This window comes from Lissotriton vulgaris, unplaced genomic scaffold, assembly GCF_964263255.1.
Source record: "Lissotriton vulgaris unplaced genomic scaffold, aLisVul1.2 SCAFFOLD_2267, whole genome shotgun sequence".
Lineage (NCBI taxonomy): Eukaryota > Metazoa > Chordata > Amphibia > Caudata > Salamandridae > Lissotriton > Lissotriton vulgaris.
The window spans coordinates 45021-54024 of NW_028245022.1; positions in this window are offsets into that span (position 1 = coordinate 45021).

The following is a 9004-nucleotide window of genomic DNA, read 5'->3' on the forward strand; positions in this document are numbered from 1 at the left end:
ATCGCAACTTCAGTCGGCAAGGTTAGAGATTCTAACAAGTCGTTAACTAGCTGACCATGTTGGATCTTAGTCCCATGGGACGTAATGAAACCCCTTTCTCTCCACAACCGGCCAAAACTATGGGCCACGCCAAATGCGTACTGACTATCTGTAAACACATTCACTCTCTTTCCCTCAGCTAAAACACACGCTCTCGTAAGAGCTATTAACTCTGCAGCTTGGGCAGAATTCTGACTCACTCTTGCAGTCTCCACAATCGTCTTCAAAGTCGTTACTGCGTAGGCAGCAGTCACATCACCATTCTCCAATTTAAAACATGACCCGTCCACATACAGCGTACCATCCGGGTCGGATAGAGGAGTATCCCTCAAGTCGATACGACCTTTTGTCTCTTCCTCCGTTTTGAAATAACAGTCATGTGGCTCAGAATCACTCGACTCTTGATCAGTCGGCAACAATGTTGCTGGGTTCAATACATTGCATCTTTTGATCTGAATATGACTCGCTAATAACGTCAGCTCGTAACCAGATAATCTCGCACTAGTAAGGTGTTGTGTCTTCGTTCGGTTCATGAGTGTGTCCACTGCATGAGGAACCATGACCACTAGCATATTGTTCATCACCAAACCAGCAGATTGTCGAATGGAAGCTGCAGCTGCCGCTGTAGCCCTCAAACAACTAGGCAATGCTCTAGCTACCGGATCTAATGTTGATGAGAAATACGCACAAGGGCGTTGTTTATCACCAAACTTCTGTGTCAAGACACTCAACGCGCAACCTTCTCTTTCGTGAACGTAGAGCGTGAATGGCTTACTGTAATCAGGTGTGCCCAATACAGGAGCTGAACACAAAGCTTTTCGTAATTCAGCAAAACTCTCTTGACATTCATCAGACCATGGCACCGGACTCGGAACATTTTTCCCAGTCAAAGCTACCAACGGCTTTGCTAAAAGTGAAAAATTTGGAATCCACTGCCTACAGTAGGAGGTAATACCTAGAAAGGCACGTACTTCCCTCTGTGTGCGTGGAACACTCATCTGCGTAATTGCTTTTATTCTTTCTGGGGTCAACTTCCTTCCCTCCTTTGATAAGAGGTGACCTAGGTAGGTTACTTCTTGGCAGCAATATTGCATTTTGGAAGGTGACACCTTATGATTCAAATTAGACAAATGATGCAATAGTGAAATTGTAGCTGCCTTGCAAGTTTCCTTGTCATCGGCAGCCACCAAAAGATCGTCTACGTACTGTACTAGGGCAGAGCCTGGAGGAAGGACAAAAGAATCTAGCTGACTTTTTAAAGCTTGACTGTAAATGGATGGACTTTCACAATAGCCTTGTGGAGCGCGTTTAAATCTGAAACTGCGACCTCCTAAACAGAAGCCAAAAATATCTCTGCTTTCCTCGGCTATCGGAATGCTGAAAAAGGCATTCTTCAAGTCGATGACTGAGAACCATGTAGCTGTAGCAGGAATCAATGTTAACAAAGCAGTAATGTCTGGCACTACAGGAAACTGCGGAATTACAATCTTATTAACTTCTCTAAGGTCTATGACAAACCTATAAACTGGAGGCTTTGTAGGATCAGTTCGCTTCAGAATCGGTAAGACAGGACTATTACAAACATTTCCTCGCGTTTCTTCAACCACACCTTTCTTAATCAAATCTTGCACAATCAACAAGAGTGCACGTTCACCTTCACTCGATATTTTATACTGGGGAATTCTTGGAAATTTTACATTCGCTTTCAAAGTTACTACATACGGTGGAATCTCTAGTAGACCTACATCATTGGGACCAGTCGCCCAAAGAGAATCAGGGAGTGAACGTAGCTCCGGCGGGAGTTTGTCCATTGACAAGTACATCGGAGAGGTGAGTCTTTTACCCAAAGTAAGCTGTACTCCTTCCGGAGAACAGTACAATGTCGCATATAGTCGTTTTAACAAATCTAAACCAAGCGGATTTTCATTACAACCTGTCGTCAAAATTAAGGGTGCTTTCAATTGACACGGTCCAACAGAAATAGACAAAGGACCAGATATCGGGTTGTACACAGGGGCGCCTGAAAAACCTACGGAAACATTTGTTGAGCCAGACAAAGGTGCGCCAGGGAGTTTCGCATGCATGATAGAACTTTTCGCGGCACCAGTATCCAACAGAAACGGTTCGACTACACCTGATGTTGCTACTGCGACATAAGGCCCACTCTGATCCACTGGAACTGATACTACTCCCTCTCTCTGTCTATGGCTGTCCTAGTACCCATTTTGTTGAAATCCCTCTTCAACCTCACAATAATCCTCAACAAGATATTGCTGAGATCTATTCTGTTGAGCTGACTGTACATTTCGCTGATCAAAGTGATTAGAAGGACGATCATTAGTTTGTGGAGGCATAGCACCTCGTCCCCGACCTCTAGAATTCTGTGCAAAACCACCACGACCTCTCTGAGCTGCTGCCGCATTATTTTGCGCTAAGATCGGACAATCATTTTTATAGTGACCCTCTTTCTTACAGTACGCACACTGATTCCACTGGTATTGAGGCCTGGTCGAATTATAATCTGCCTTTTGATACGAATTCTGTTGCATATTAGTCTGATTCGTGCGAGGCGGATACGCCTGCTGTAAAAGAACTTTAGTCTTTAAATCTTTCGTTTTCTTCTCTGATTTCTCCTTTTCTTCTTTATCCCTATTTTCATAGTACTGTGCAGTCGCAAGTATTTGCGCTGTCGTAGATACAGCCCACGCACTTTCTGAGTCTTTCAATTTATTGCATAATTCAGGTAACAAATTATGCACAAATTTATCGACAAACAATCTCTGTCCTCCTTCAGTGCTCATGTCCTGACCACTATGATCCACAAAAGTCTCTTCGAACCTCGTGAAGAAGTCGGAGACACTTTCGTCTTTCTTCTGCTTGCATGCGGATAATTTATCCCAATTAACACGCAATGCTGGCATCAGAGTCTTCATTAAATCTATTATTCTGCCTGGCAGATTAGCAATTAGGGGTTCGGGTTTCGCACCACCTATTTGTTGATTATCTGCTGCAGTGATAGCTGCCCAATCACCACCTAAAGCAGCCTGATGATCCTCTCTACGAATTTTAGCCCACACTGGTTGTGGAACTACATTACCAAACAACATATCAATGTCGGCTAAGTTCATTATACAAGCCTCAACTGTCTGTGTTAATTCCTTGTAATATCCGGCTGGATTCTTACGTGGATCTGGCAAGGCCTGTTTCACTGCTAACACTTCTGCTCGCTTCCACGGAATATGTATCCATACTCTTTGGAACTGTGCTGGAGCAGCTGCAATACCCGCATTATCATCACGTTGTACTGCTTCGCGCCAAATTGGAGGAACTTCCCTCATAGGATATTGGCGACTTAGCTTCATTCTACCTTTCTCTAAATCTCTCAGTGAACGAAGAGATGGATCAATCCTAAAACTCAAAATGAATTCCATCGCTTGCTTTATATTCTCACCCACTATCATTCCAGCAGCAAACTCTTTTTGAATCTTAATTAAATCTTCCAAATCTGATTCGACATCGTCTTCTTCTATTTCCTCACGCAACAACGAGCACATCTCGTCGAAGACGTATCGCTGTGTTGGCTCTCCCCATTGCATAAATGTCTCTAACACATCTTTCGTACTATATCTTCTAACTTTTGTAATCCATCTGAGAGCCGTGGAGTCTAAAACTCCCCGTTCCTCAGTATTTGGAAGCTGACTCCGTCTCTGAACAGAGTCAGGAGTAGGAGTCTTAATCAAGGTTTTATATATAGGAGACAGCATATTAGTAACAGAATCAGTAATTCTTCGACGAACAGAAAGTGGAGTTAGTACACTCGCAGACATAGAGAACGCAGTAGAGGTAGGAATAGATGACGAAACAGTAGGAGTATCGAGGAAAATAGTTTGAGGACCAATAGGTACAGTGATAGGTATAGGAGCGGGCAGTGCAGGAAGAGGAGGAGCTGTAGGAACATTTACATTCACCACAGGAGGTATAGGAACTTGATTCTGAGGAACAAGAACACCAGGTTGTCCAGCAACCGGCAATTGAACATTCGGGATCAGTGGAGCCGTAGCACCTTGTGCATACGGTGGAGGCGACCGTAACAGATAAGATAGCAGAGGATCGTTTTCGGAATCCTCCAGTATCTTAGCCATTTTCGATGGCAAGGCAGGATAGCACTTGTCAATCGCTAAGTTACGCTCTCTAATGGCTACATCTATGGCTTTCTCACACTCGTCAGCCTGCAACTGCTTAGTCGCTTGCTCTAGAGTTAACTCTTCTTGTTCTTTTTGCTCTTTTTTCAACCTTTTCATCTCTCTCTGTTTGGATTCTTTCCGCCAATAACGAAAAGAGTCAAACATTGCCGGCCGGGCTTTCTTCCTAAACAATTTCTCTTCTAAATTGTCGAGAATCTCTTGTTCAAAACTACCATGCAGTGGCCAACTAAGGACACCATCCTTCTTACAATAACGGACCCATATCTCATTATAAGTTATAGGACCCACACCATACTTACAATATAGGTCATATAGGGGAGTCCCAATCGGAGGAACCAGACAGGAATCCTCTAATTGTGAGTCACTGTTGCAACTAAAACAAGACAACATTTTCCGACTTACCATTCTCAGTCCGGAACACAAAACAAACAAACACGGAACAAATTGTGCACTTGAACCAAGATCTTTAGGCCTACCAAAAACGAACTGATGTATCGATACCCAAAACTGAACCAAATAGATTATCGTAACCAGAACAACTAGTGATAATCTTACAAAACCAAACCAAACCAAGAACCGATCAAGGATTTTTAACAATCCTCACAAAAGTAACCAGCTAGCTATCACTAAATACTTAACTGAGGCACTGAAGACGTCACCAAGGAGAAACCCGTCACGTTTCGCCGTACTAAGGACTGCACCACTTCGGGTCCAAGACAGGGCGACGGTCAAGGCAACGGCCCACTGCAGCCGTCCTGAACGGGAACCCTCGTGGAAGAGAACTTCAGGGCCACTTTTGCGATATGCCGGGATCGATGAAGTGGGGCGCCTCCCTCAGGAATCTTCACACGAAGCTTCTCGAACTCTTCAGGCTTTTGGACCGGTACCGAATGACGTCGCCCCACGTTGGGCGCCAATTGGAGTTCTGGACTTTTTTGGTTCCGTCCAGAGGTGTCAGGGTACAACACCCAAAGACCCCGGAGTCCCACCTGCCTTGGTGCACAAATGAACAGAAACACGGGCTTCTCGATGGTGGCGTCAAAGACCAAAGGTTTATTACTGCAGGGACACAGAAGTCACAGAATCTACACACGGGCAGAATCTAGGAGACTGTTCGATTTGTACAAAGTGGGTTGCTCCTTATATACTAAAAATTGTGCTCTAGGCAAATATTTCACATGTCGGTACATTCCCAAACCTTTGTGTCTCTAAACAATAAATATTTGGCGTTACACAGGAACTGTCGATAATATCTGATACCAAACATCACGAAGAGGGGTTCCCACCAGTCCATCACAATCCCTTGTCAATATTGCATTCAAGACCCGGACCGCCTCATCGTAAAGTTCGTTACCTCCCCCTAATAAAGGCCCAGAAGGAAAGGAGCAGAGCCAGGTGCAGAAGATAGAAAAGCGGGATAAGAGATGTTTGTGGGTTGTAAATGGGCAAGGCTACCGGCTTCGGCCGCCTAATCATGATCAGGTACAATGGACAGGAAAACCAGTTTAGGTGGGCTGGCCTCGGGCAGAGGAGGCAGCCTTTGTCGAGTCATGCAGCTTCAGCGTGATCTGGTTTAAGGTGCACGTGTCACGTAAGAGGTGAATCTCCGGCTAAGGCTACGTGTCTTTAATCAAAGTGAAGTGAATGAAATGATCAGAGGCTATTGCATATGTGAGGGCAAGGAAACACAAAATGGCGGCCACGATCTAAGATGGATGCCGTGTGTATATCAGAAATGTGTCAGTGGAAGGAGTGCTCTTGCTCGTAGCGTAGCGAAAACACTAGGATATACTAAATGGATCATTTGCGGTTCACTGATACCATTTTTATGTATTTCCGACAAACTTAAAAACACGGGTTCAAGTCGTCACGGAACCGTCACGGAACCTCACTTCATCTTCACACAAAAACCTGCTCCGCAGTCTCCTGGCGTCGCAGCACACCGGGGAGGTACTCGATCTCTCCCGGTGGACCCGATGATGAAGCATGTCACCACTAGGGTGAGTGAGGGTTTCCTGAAAAAACAGTGTACTTTTTCATGAAATTGGTCTTACTACCGGACCACTTACAACTGGCCTCAGACTTCACGTGCGACAACCACTTTTCTATATATCTTGTCTTTATGGACACTCTTCCTTTGATTACCTGTAATTTGTTTGGGGACACACTAACACCCTGCCATACCTGCAACCCTTTCAGGACCCAAAATAGCAAATCGCTAAGTGGGTAAAGATAATTGTAACCCAAAAGTGGTTACAATAAAAATGCAAAAACCTGTGAAGAAAGAGAGGATCATAAGTCATAAAGGCTGTTTACATGCCTGCAACGTAGTGAAGTGACGTAGTCCGCTCTATCTGTGAATCATCCCACATTCAGTTAATGCGAATTATCCATAGTGCGGTATATCAGCATTGTTTTTCAGTGGAAGTTATTAGTTCCTAAAAGGACACACCTATCAATATGGGTGTGAAGGTGAACACGCATATATATTTCTATTTTTTAATAGCCAGTCTTTCACAAGCCAGATCGTGCGTGCCTAAGTCATGACTCTATATTAATAGTGCCAGGGATTACTGACGTGATAATATGCCAACTTGATCCAAAATTACATACAACACAAGACAAACGACACACTAAACACACATTGCCAGAATATTTAAAAACGCTCACTCCTCAATGGGGGAATGCTTGCTGCACGGGTATTGAGGGGAGAGGTCACAAAGCTCGAAACGTATTCTGTGAAGTTAAAGAGAAACGGGAACAAATAAGGTCGTAAACCGGTATGGTATACCGCATGTTCTCCTTCTCTTAGGATGAAAGGGCAAGGAAACGGACGCGTTTCCTAAAATACAATCTCTACTTACAGTTTCTCATGTCAGAAATCGACCATCAACCTATTCCGCCCCTCCGCGCACCCGTGTGGAAGAGAAGGCAGCGCCGAAGTTAAAGGCGGCCGCCATTGCGGGTGTGGAGGGCGTGGTTGGCGTCGCGTGCTGGCGTCACGTGGTCACGTGATCGTGGCACGGGAGCTCGTTAGAGGACGGTTGCCAAGGGAATGCTGAATACACAAACCTCCGTATTGTGTGTAAAAACGAGCCGGTCCTTATGAAGGAAGTATGTTGCAGAAAGGGAATTGGGCCTCATTATACTAACAGATCATTCGATCGAACAAGGGGCAGAAAACTGGGAATCATGGCAAAAGAATTTAAATGTTTATGTGCACTCGTAAAAATAAGGAATAAGTATATTAATACGGTGCTTGGCACTAGAAAGGAATGAAATATTTAGGCAAGCAGGTGCATTGAGACTAAGGGACACAGGCACTGTATCCAAAAACATGATCTAGTAGATTATGTATATTAACGCCACGTCATAATGGGGTTGGTGCTAGTTAGGAAAACATAGGTAATAAGGATTGGGTGTAGTGCATAGGAAAGTACAGAAGCCCAAGGAATATTGTCATTCAGACCATGTTTGTGGGTAGATAGTCTATACACCCATCTCTGCTCCTTCTCATATAGGCGTTTTTGTATGTTTGGTCCCGGAGTTATTTGCTCAATGACAGTCCAAAACATATCATTTGGTGTATGGCCTTTCTCAAGGAAATGGTCAGTCAATCGGGTCGCATTTTTCTTGCAGCGTATGGTGCTGCGATGTTCACATATTCTCTGTTTGACCTTTCGAGTTGTCATCCCGATGTATCGTTTTTTACAAGTGCATTCGATCAGGTATACTACATTTTCACTGTTGCAGTTGGTATGTGCAATTTGTCTCCAGGTCTTCCCAACTTCTAGGTCTAAAGTCTTTGTGTTCCTGGTTAGGTGGCACACACTGCAATCTCCGCAGCGAAAGTGACTGGTTACATCAGGTAGACCCCAAGCCCTGGTAATGGAGGGTATGGTAGGAGTCATTTTTGTTTTTGGTCTGGTGTTTACAAGAGTGTCTTTTAAGCTCTGTGACTTCTTGAAAGAAAACAAAGGTTTTTCCCAGTGTAGATTGCCAGTGTTTATGATATTCCAATGTTTGTTTATACTTTTGGTTACCTGGTTTGATATCGAGTTGAACGTTGTCACACATGTCAGTGGTATTTCCTCATCAGTTCTGTTTTTTTTTTCAAGGAGTGCCTCTCTGGGCTGGTTCCTGGCCCTCTTTTGGCATTTTTTCACTATCTTCTCAGGGTATCCACGATTCCCTAGTTTTACAGATAGGTCCTCTGCCTGTCTTTTATAATCAGATAGTTTGCTGCAATTTCTGCGCAGTCTTAAAAATTGCCCGTAGGGTAGGTTTTCCCATAGTGGTCGAGGGTGGAAACTTTCAAACCTTAAGAGGTTGTTTTTTGAGGTCGGTTTGTAATGGGTTCTGGTTTCCAGACGGTTGCCTTCCTCGCTTATAACTACGTCGAGAAAAACAATTTCTCCTTTGTCGTAGCAACTCGTGAACCTGAGGTTTCTGTCACAGGTGTTAATCCAAGCGATAAATTGTTCAAGAAGTTCAGTTGGTCCTTGCCAAATGGCAAGATCGTCATCAATGTAACGCCTCCAAAAGGTCAAATGCTCGCGATATGGATTTGTGTCGTTCAGAATAAATTTATTCTCGAAATCATACACGTACATGCCAGCTATGCTGGGGGCAAAAACGCTGCCCATTGATATACTGCATATTATCACGTCGGTAATCCCTGGCAATATTAATATAGAGTCATGACTTAGGCACGCACGATCTGGCTTGTGAAAGACTGGCTATTAAAAAATAGAAATATA